We start from the raw sequence: 10,061 nt of genomic DNA on the forward strand, positions 1-10,061 counted from the left end.
CGTGTAGTTGTAACTGTTTTAGGTTGGTAATAACTCCGATATTGTGTACTTCCTAGGAAATTAGGCAACCAATTCTTAGAAACACCCATTATCCAAGGTTTATGTTGGTAACAGCCCAAATTTAATGATGTATCTAGAAATTAGCATAGTACTTTCCAATAAAATACTTTTTCTTAGTTATTATTCATAGCTACACCCATTTAGAAAGGGTTTATTCAGTTTACCACTATGGAATTACTTACCTGGTAACAACCTCTGCTACTGGGTACAAAGCCGTTTGTTTCCATGGTATTACCAGGTTCTTACCATATCATTTATAATAGATACATTCCATTGTCCATGCAGTCAACACAAACTTGTACCATGCACGTTCTGCGACGTTACCAAGTAAAACACGACAATTTACCCAGTAAGTAAGCTGAAACTGTACTGTAAAAGGAAGCCTCGTTTGTTTCCATGGTATTACCAGGTTCTTACCATATAATTTGTAATACATTATTCCCTTTTCCATGCAGTCAACACAAACTTGTACCATGTACGTTCTGCGACGTTACCAAGTAAAACACGACAATTTACCCAGTAAGTAAGCTGAAACTGTACTGTAAAAGGAAGCCTCGTTTGTTTCCATGGTATTACCAGGTTCTTACCATATAATTTGTAATACATTATTCCCTTTTCCATGCAGTCAACACAAACTTGTACCATGTACGTTCTGCGACGTTACCAAGTAAAACACGACAATTTACCCAGTAATTAAGCTGAAACTGTACTGTAAAAGGAAGCCTTGTTTGTTTCCATGGTATTACCAGGTTCTTACCATATAATTTGTAATACATTATTCCCTTTTCCATGCAGTCAACACAAACTTGTACCATGTACGTTCTGCGACGTTACCAAGTAAAACACGACAATTTACCCAGTAATTAAGCTGAAACTGTACTGTAAAAGGAAGCCTCGTTTGTTTCCATGGTATTACCAGGTTCTTACCATATAATTTTTAATACATTATTCCCTTTTCCATGCAGTCAACACAAACTTGTACCATGTACGTTCTGCGACGTTACCAAGTAAAACACGACAATTTACCCAGTAATTAAGCTGAAACTGTACTGTAAAAGGAAGCCTCGTTTGTTTCCATGGTATTACCAGGTTCTTACCATATAATTTGTAATACATTATTCCCTTTTCCATGCAGTCAAGACAAACTTGTACCATGTACGTTCTGCGACGTTACCAAGTAAAACACGACAATTTACCCAGTAATTAAGCTGAAACTGTACTGTAAAAGGAAGCCTTGTTTGTTTCCATGGTATTACCAGGCTCTTACCATACAAGTTGTAACTGGTTATTCCCTTTTCCATGCAATCAACACAAACCATATATGTTCTGCAACATCGTTCACCAGTAGTTAAGCACTTTAATTGTTGTTATAAAACCCCAAACCACTGTTGATGAAAGACATTAAAATTAAACAAAATCAAAGGCTTATCTTTCAAACAATGCATATCTCACAAACAGGCACTGAACACTGAAGAAATCGGACAAACAAAAGAGCAGTCCACATCAACTCAATTTAAATGTTACTGATGGTGTTTTCATAAAACACATGACAGTGTTATGGCAAGTGACCACAAGGAAGACTGCTTCAACCTCTACAATTTGAATAAGTGGTGAATGCCATGCAGCAATCTGCCTATGGGAGCATCTTCGTGGTCATTCGCAAACCAATGAGTCCACTCGATGAATGAGAGATGACTCTTTAGTGTCTTCTCTGTGAGGTATCCCTGCAGTCTCCACTTCTGGGATTTGAAGGCTGACCAAGACCTGACCAGGTACCTCCAAATCTCCCCTTCAAGAATCAGAAGACAAGAAAATAAACATTAGGACTGTCAATTAATGAACATTTCTAGAACATGTAGAAGTCAAGGATTATTTTGTTTATCAGTTAAGAAAGGATGCTGGTCCTCTGGCCATTGTGTTTGGTCATATTGAAAAGAGAAAAAGGCATAGCCATAAATACAGTTAATAGGACGGGAGGGGACAGGCAGTTAGCTCCGGTTAGCCCTTTAGCATCGAGCTAGCGGAGCTTCTGTCATTCAAATAACTCGGACATGTTTTTTAAAACCTATAGCACCCAATTTATTAAAATATCCGGATTTAATCGGGCTCTCTCCCATAAGTACAGTTAATAGGACGGGAAGAGACAGGCTCTGTTAGCCCCGGTTAGCGCGATGCTAAAGAGCAGCTCTACCGGAACATGCCACCTCAACAGGTGCAAGTTAGCCTCCGGTTTGATATTCGCCGGATATTCGGTTTACCACCCAATCGGATTCATCAACATAAGTGCAATACATTACGGGCTTAGTATGTTGAGGACGGTTTAGGACACCGTATCGCGAAAAATCACAAACACATGTTGTCGCCATCGATGTCTGTGCAACTACGTCATTTACGTTCTCTGGCTGCTACCTGTTTTAGGGACCGTCAACAAGTTACACTCACCGACTGGTGGCAGAGACGTTACCATGGAATTGTTTCTGGAAATAAATCATATAAAATAACATAAAAATCACAAAAAAATACATTTTGTCACCTGATTGTAGTAGTAGTTGCCAATGGTGGGCTGCTACTTACTGCAGGTAACTTTGCTAATATATTGCATTATTGTTAAACGGGATGCAATTAATAATTTCAAATATAGTTTGGTCGATTTTTGTCGAATATTAAACTATTAACTGCATTATGATTAACTATATTGCAATATATTTGTGTGATTCATTTCCTGAAACAATTCCATGGTAACGTCTCTGCCAACAGTCGGTGAGTGTAATTTGTTGACGGTCCCTAAAACAGGTAGCAGCCAGAACGTAAATGACGTTGTTGCACAGACATTGATGGCGACAACATGTGTTTGTGATTTTTCGCGATACGGTGTCCTAAACTAGGGTGACCAGATTTGAGTTTGTAAAAAAGAGGACACTTCGTCGCGGGGGGGGTGTGTAGTGTATAGCATGCCGAACCATGACCATGTGAATGCATACAAATGTCACAAATGAAATGACAATATGAACATCTATTTATTGAACTTTAACAAAATTGCAAAGTGCAAATGTAAAACAAATCTTTTTTGTGGCAATTAAATGTGTCAATAATGATAACAAATAAAACATTCTAAATAATAAATTCTTTATATGGCCACATTAAAATAAGAAAATTAGAAACTTTTCAGTCCTCCTCATATATTAAAGCAATAATGATACAATATTCAAATATAACAAATACAATATTCTAAATAATAAATTATTTTTTTTTTTTCTTTAGTTCGTCCGTGAACTTACATTTACGTTTAGGCATGGCTGCAGATGTAATGTGCTGTTGTAAACAGAGTGGAAGCGGCAAGGTGCTCAATGTTGCCAGATTGGAAATGGCAAAGTAACGTACCAAAGGCCCAAAATGGTCGTATTTGGAGGATAATTATCGTGGCTCTGGCAACCCTGAGATCGGTCGCCCAATGACAGACTCTCTCTACAGTCAGCTCGCGCAAGAAGGTGGAACGTAAGGGAGATACCATTTCCAGAACTTGGAAGGCCGTAATAACCATAGACATATACAATGGTAATAACTAGTAGGTTATGTGAAAGACCCAGAAACACAAATATGCGACGAGGCAAAAAAAATAAAAATAATAATAATAACAATAATATATATATTTTTTTTTGCGACGAGGCAAAATACCGGACATTTTTGGAATCCCTGCCGGACGCATTTTTTAGGTCTCGAAAAGAGGACATGTCCGGGAAAAAGAGGACGTCTGGTCACCCTACCTAAACCGTCCTCAACATACTAAGCCCGTAATGTATTGCACTTATGTTGATGAATCCGATTGGGTGGTAAACCGAATATCCGGCGAATATCAAACCGGAGGCTAACTTGCACCTGTTGAGGTGGCATGCTCCGGTAGAGCTGCTCTTTAGCATCGCGCTAACCGGGGCTAACAGAGCCTGTCTCTTCCCGTCCTATTAACTGTACTTATGGGAGAGAGCCCGATTAAATCCGGATATTTTAATAAATTGGGTGTTATAGGTTTTAGACAACATGTCCGAGTTATTTGAATGACAGAAGCTCCGCTAGCTCGATGCTAAAGGGCTAACCGGAGCTAACGGCCTGTCCCCTCCCGTCCTATTAACTGTATTTATGGCTATGCCTTTTTCTCTTTTCAATATGACCAAACACAATGGCCAGAGGACCAGCATCCTTTCTTTACTGATAAACAAAATAATCTTTGAGTTCTACATGTTCTAGAAATGTTCATTAATTGACAGTCCTAATGTTTATTTTCTTGTCTTCTGATTCTTGAAGGGGAGATTTGGAGGTACCTGGTCAGGTCTTGGTCAGCCTTCAAATCCCAGAAGTGGAGACTGCAGGGATACCTCACAGAGAAGACACTAAAGAGTCATCTCTCATTCATCGAGTGGACTCATTGGTTTGCGAATGACCACAAAGATGCTCCCATAGGCAGATTGCTGCATGGCATTCACCACTTATTCAAACTGTAGAGGTTGAAGCAGTCTTCCTTGTGGTCACTTGCCATAACACTGTCATGTGTTTTATGAAAACACCATCAGTAACATTTAAATTGAGTTGATGTGGACGGCTCTTTTGTTTGTCCGATTTCTTCAGTGTTCAGTGCCTGTTTGTGGGATATGCATTGTTTGAAAGATAAGCCTTTGATTTTGTTTAATTTTAATATGTCTTTAATCAACAGTGGTTTGGGGTTTTATAACATCAATTAAAGTGCTTAACTACTGGTGAACGATGTTGCAGAACATATATGGTTTGTGTTGATTGCATGGAAAAGGGAATAACCAGTTACAACTTGTATGGTAAGAGCCTGGTAATACCATGGAAACAAACGAGGCTTCCTTTTACAGTACAGTTTCAGCTTAATTACTGGGTAAATTGTCGTGTTTTACTTGGTAACGTCGCAGAACGTACATGGTACAAGTTTGTGTTGACTGCATGGAAAAGGGAATAATGTATTACAAATGATATGGTAAGAACCTGGTAATACCATGGAAACAAACGAGGCTTCCTTTTACAGTACAGTTTCAGCTTAATTACTGGGTAAATTGTCGTGTTTTACTTGGTAACGTCGCAGAACGTACATGGTACAAGTTTGTGTTGACTGCATGGAAAAGGGAATAATGTATTACAAATTATATGGTAAGAACCTGGTAATACCATGGAAACAAACAAGGCTTCCTTTTACAGTACAGTTTCAGCTTAATTACTGGGTAAATTGGTGTGTTTTACTTGGTAACGTCGCAGAACGTACATGGTACAAGTTTGTGTTGACTGCATGGAAAAGGGAATAATGTATTACAAATTATATGGTAAGAACCTGGTAATACCATGGAAACAAACAAGGCTTCCTTTTACAGTACAGTTTCAGCTTAATTACTGGGTAAATTGTCGTGTTTTACTTGGTAACGTCGCAGAACGTACATGGTACAAGTTTGTGTTGACTGAATGGAAAAGGGAATTATGTATTACAAATTATATGGTAAGAACCTGGTAATACCATGGAAACAAACGAGGCTTCCTTTTACAGTACAGTTTCAGCTTAATTACTGGGTAAATTGGTGTGTTTTACTTGGTAACGTCTCAGAACGTACATGGTACAAGTTTGTCTTGACTGCATGGAAAAGGGAATAATGTATTACAAATTATATGGTAAGAACCTGGTAATACCATGGAAACAAACGAGGCTTCCTTTTACAGTACAGTTTCAGCTTAATTACTGGGTAAATTGTCGTGTTTTACTTGGTAACGTCGCAGAACGTACACGGTACAAGTTTGTGTTGACTGCATGGAAAAGGGAATAATGTATTACAAATTATATGGTAAGAACCTGGTAATACCATGGAAACAAACGAGGCTTCCTTTTACAGTACAGTTTCAGCTTACTTACTGGGTAAATTGTCGTGTTTTACTTGGTAACGTCGCAGAACGTACATGGTACAAGTTTGTGTTGACTGCATGGACAATGGAATGTATCTATTATAAATGATATGGTAAGAACCTGGTAATACCATGGAAACAAACGAGGCTTCCTTTTACAGTACAGTTTCAGCTTAATTACTGGGTAAATTGTCGTGTTTTACTTGGTAACGTCGCAGAACGTACATGGTACAAGTTTGTGTTGACTGCATGGAAAAGGGAATAATGTATTACAAATTATATGGTAAGAACCTGGTAATACCATGGAAACAAACAAGGCTTCCTTTTACAGTACAGTTTCAGCTTAATTACTGGGTAAATTGGTGTGTTTTACTTGGTAACGTCGCAGAACGTACATGGTACAAGTTTGTGTTGACTGCATGGAAAAGGGAATAATGTATTACAAATTATATGGTAAGAACCTGGTAATACCATGGAAACAAACAAGGCTTCCTTTTACAGTACAGTTTCAGCTTAATTACTGGGTAAATTGTCGTGTTTTACTTGGTAACGTCGCAGAACGTACATGGTACAAGTTTGTGTTGACTGAATGGAAAAGGGAATTATGTATTACAAATTATATGGTAAGAACCTGGTAATACCATGGAAACAAACAAGGCTTCCTTTTACAGTACAGTTTCAGCTTAATTACTGGGTAAATTGGTGTGTTTTACTTGGTAACGTCTCAGAACGTACATGGTACAAGTTTGTCTTGACTGCATGGAAAAGGGAATAATGTATTACAAATTATATGGTAAGAACCTGGTAATACCATGGAAACAAACGAGGCTTCCTTTTACAGTACAGTTTCAGCTTAATTACTGGGTAAATTGTCGTGTTTTACTTGGTAACGTCGCAGAACGTACACGGTACAAGTTTGTGTTGACTGCATGGAAAAGGGAATAATGTATTACAAATTATATGGTAAGAACCTGGTAATACCATGGAAACAAACAAGGCTTCCTTTTACAGTACAGTTTCAGCTTAATTACTGGGTAAATTGTCGTGTTTTACTTGGTAACGTCGCAGAACGTACATGGTACAAGTTTGTGTTGACTGAATGGAAAAGGGAATTATGTATTACAAATTATATGGTAAGAACCTGGTAATACCATGGAAACAAACGAGGCTTCCTTTTACAGTACAGTTTCAGCTTAATTACTGGGTAAATTGGTGTGTTTTACTTGGTAACGTCTCAGAACGTACATGGTACAAGTTTGTCTTGACTGCATGGAAAAGGGAATAATGTATTACAAATTATATGGTAAGAACCTGGTAATACCATGGAAACAAACGAGGCTTCCTTTTACAGTACAGTTTCAGCTTAATTACTGGGTAAATTGTCGTGTTTTACTTGGTAACGTCGCAGAACGTACACGGTACAAGTTTGTGTTGACTGCATGGAAAAGGGAATAATGTATTACAAATTATATGGTAAGAACCTGGTAATACCATGGAAACAAACGAGGCTTCCTTTTACAGTACAGTTTCAGCTTACTTACTGGGTAAATTGTCGTGTTTTACTTGGTAACGTCGCAGAACGTACATGGTACAAGTTTGTGTTGACTGCATGGACAATGGAATGTATCTATTATAAATGATATGGTAAGAACCTGGTAATACCATGGAAACAAACGAGGCTTCCTTTTACAGTACAGTTTCAGCTTAATTACTGGGTAAATTGTCGTGTTTTACTTGGTAACGTCGCAGAACGTACATGGTACAAGTTTGTGTTGACTGCATGGAAAAGGGAATAATGTATTACAAATTATATGGTAAGAACCTGGTAATACCATGGAAACAAACAAGGCTTCCTTTTACAGTACAGTTTCAGCTTAATTACTGGGTAAATTGGTGTGTTTTACTTTGTAACGTCGCAGAACGTACATGGTACAAGTTTGTGTTGACTGCATGGAAAAGGGAATAATGTATTACAAATTATATGGTAAGAACCTGGTAATACCATGGAAACAAACAAGGCTTCCTTTTACAGTACAGTTTCAGCTTAATTACTGGGTAAATTGTCGTGTTTTACTTGGTAACGTCGCAGAACGTACATGGTACAAGTTTGTGTTGACTGAATGGAAAAGGGAATTATGTATTACAAATTATATGGTAAGAACCTGGTAATACCATGGAAACAAACGAGGCTTCCTTTTACAGTACAGTTTCAGCTTAATTACTGGGTAAATTGGTGTGTTTTACTTGGTAACGTCTCAGAACGTACATGGTACAAGTTTGTCTTGACTGCATGGAAAAGGGAATAATGTATTACAAATTATATGGTAAGAACCTGGTAATACCATGGAAACAAACGAGGCTTCCTTTTACAGTACAGTTTCAGCTTAATTACTGGGTAAATTGTCGTGTTTTACTTGGTAACGTCGCAGAACGTACACGGTACAAGTTTGTGTTGACTGCATGGAAAAGGGAATAATGTATTACAAATTATATGGTAAGAACCTGGTAATACCATGGAAACAAACAAGGCTTCCTTTTACAGTACAGTTTCAGCTTACTTACTGGGTAAATTGTCGTGTTTTACTTGGTAACGTCGCAGAACGTACATGGTACAAGTTTGTGTTGACTGCATGGACAATGGAATGTATCTATTATAAATGATATGGTAAGAACCTGGTAATACCATGGAAACAAACGGCTTTGTACCCAGTATTTAAGAAGATGTACCATGACACTCGAGGAAAACTTCCTGCAGAGGTTGTTACCAGGTAAGTAATTCCATAGTGGTAAATTGAATAAACCCTTTCTAAATGGGTGTAGCTATGAATAATAACTAAGAAAAAGTATTTTATTGGAAAGTACTATGCTAATTTCTAGATAGTACATCATTAAATTTGGGCTGTTACCAACATAAACCTTGGATAATAGGTTTTTCTAAGAATTGGTTGCCTAATTTCCTAGGAAGTACACAATATCGGAGTTATTACCAACCTAAAACAGTTACAACTACACGCTACTTAGTTGAGTTGATGGGTAATAGTGGAGGTTTTACTTGGTACATCAGCTGTAATTCCCCTGTATTTACCTTCTTATTACCAATGGTAATTACACAGTAATACACTATAATTTACCGGATAATTCCTCTGTATTTACCTTCTTATTACCAGTGGTAATTACCCAGTAATACACTATGATTTACCATGTATTTACCGGGTAACTACCTCCGTATTTACCTTCTTATTACCATTGTTAATCACCCAGTAATACACTATGATTTACCATGTATTTACCGGGTAACTACCTCTGTATTTACCTTCTTATTACCAGTGGTAATTACCCAGTAATACACTATAATTTACCATGCATGTACCGGGTAAATACCTAGTAATTAGGGGACTGTAAAAGGAAGGGTTACCGGGAGTTTTGAGGTCACCTTACGAAAAGTGAAATCACTGACGTCAATAACTATTTATTTCAGACGATCTGTTAAGTTAGGTTCGCCCGCTCAGTTTGATGTTTGGTGAGAGGTGACCATTCGCACACTGTGTTTAAGTTGATTTTAAGAATTCATAATAATTATGCACTGCCTTGGCCGGGAATCGAACCAGGGCCTCCCGCGTGGCAGGCGAAAATTCTACCACTGAACCACCAATGCTCACATTTAGACACACTTTGGCTCACAAAATCGTCTCGAGACACATTTCCACCTGCAGGACTCAAAGTGCTTGCTCACATTAAGAAATACTAGAACGCCACAGCCCCTCATTAGTACAGTGGTCAGTATCCATTGACCATGCATGAAACCAGGAATGTGAAGATTCTTGGTTTAGCTCAGTCTGAACGAAAAGAGCCAATTTGTTTTGGTCACACAAATGACCCAGCCTTATACCTTTGCCTGCAATCAGCCAGGGATTCAGCAGCAGGTGCACTACAATGCAGCCCAGATACTTTCCAATGTTGCAGACCAGGGCTTCATGCATGACAGGTAATTCTACCAATGAAACACCAACGCTTGTTAGCTCAAGAATTTGTGCCCCCAGAAATTAATTGGTCAGACTCACGTTTCCACCTGTAGACGTCAAAGTTCTTGGACGTGTTGA

At 38.2% G+C, this 10,061-nt stretch overlaps 1 long non-coding RNA gene and 1 other non-coding gene across 2 annotated transcripts; both read right to left on the bottom strand.

Moving 5' to 3' along the window:
- Positions 1-1,289: 1,289 nt before the first annotated feature.
- On the bottom strand, positions 1,290-4,917 carry LOC130380372 (uncharacterized). The gene is made up of 3 exons (XR_008895293.1): positions 3,825-4,917; positions 2,358-2,936; positions 1,290-1,849 (listed from the first exon to the last, which is right to left on the bottom strand). It is a non-coding gene; the product is annotated as an uncharacterized LOC130380372 (long non-coding RNA).
- A 4,628-nt stretch (positions 4,918-9,545) lies between these two features.
- Positions 9,546-9,616, bottom strand: trnag-gcc (transfer RNA glycine (anticodon GCC)). Its single transcript has one exon. It is a non-coding gene; the product is annotated as a tRNA-Gly (tRNA).
- Between the last annotated feature and the right edge of the window lie 445 nt (positions 9,617-10,061).

The sequence above is a fragment of the Gadus chalcogrammus genome, chromosome 4 (genome assembly GCF_026213295.1).
Source record: "Gadus chalcogrammus isolate NIFS_2021 chromosome 4, NIFS_Gcha_1.0, whole genome shotgun sequence".
NCBI lineage: Eukaryota > Metazoa > Chordata > Actinopteri > Gadiformes > Gadidae > Gadus > Gadus chalcogrammus.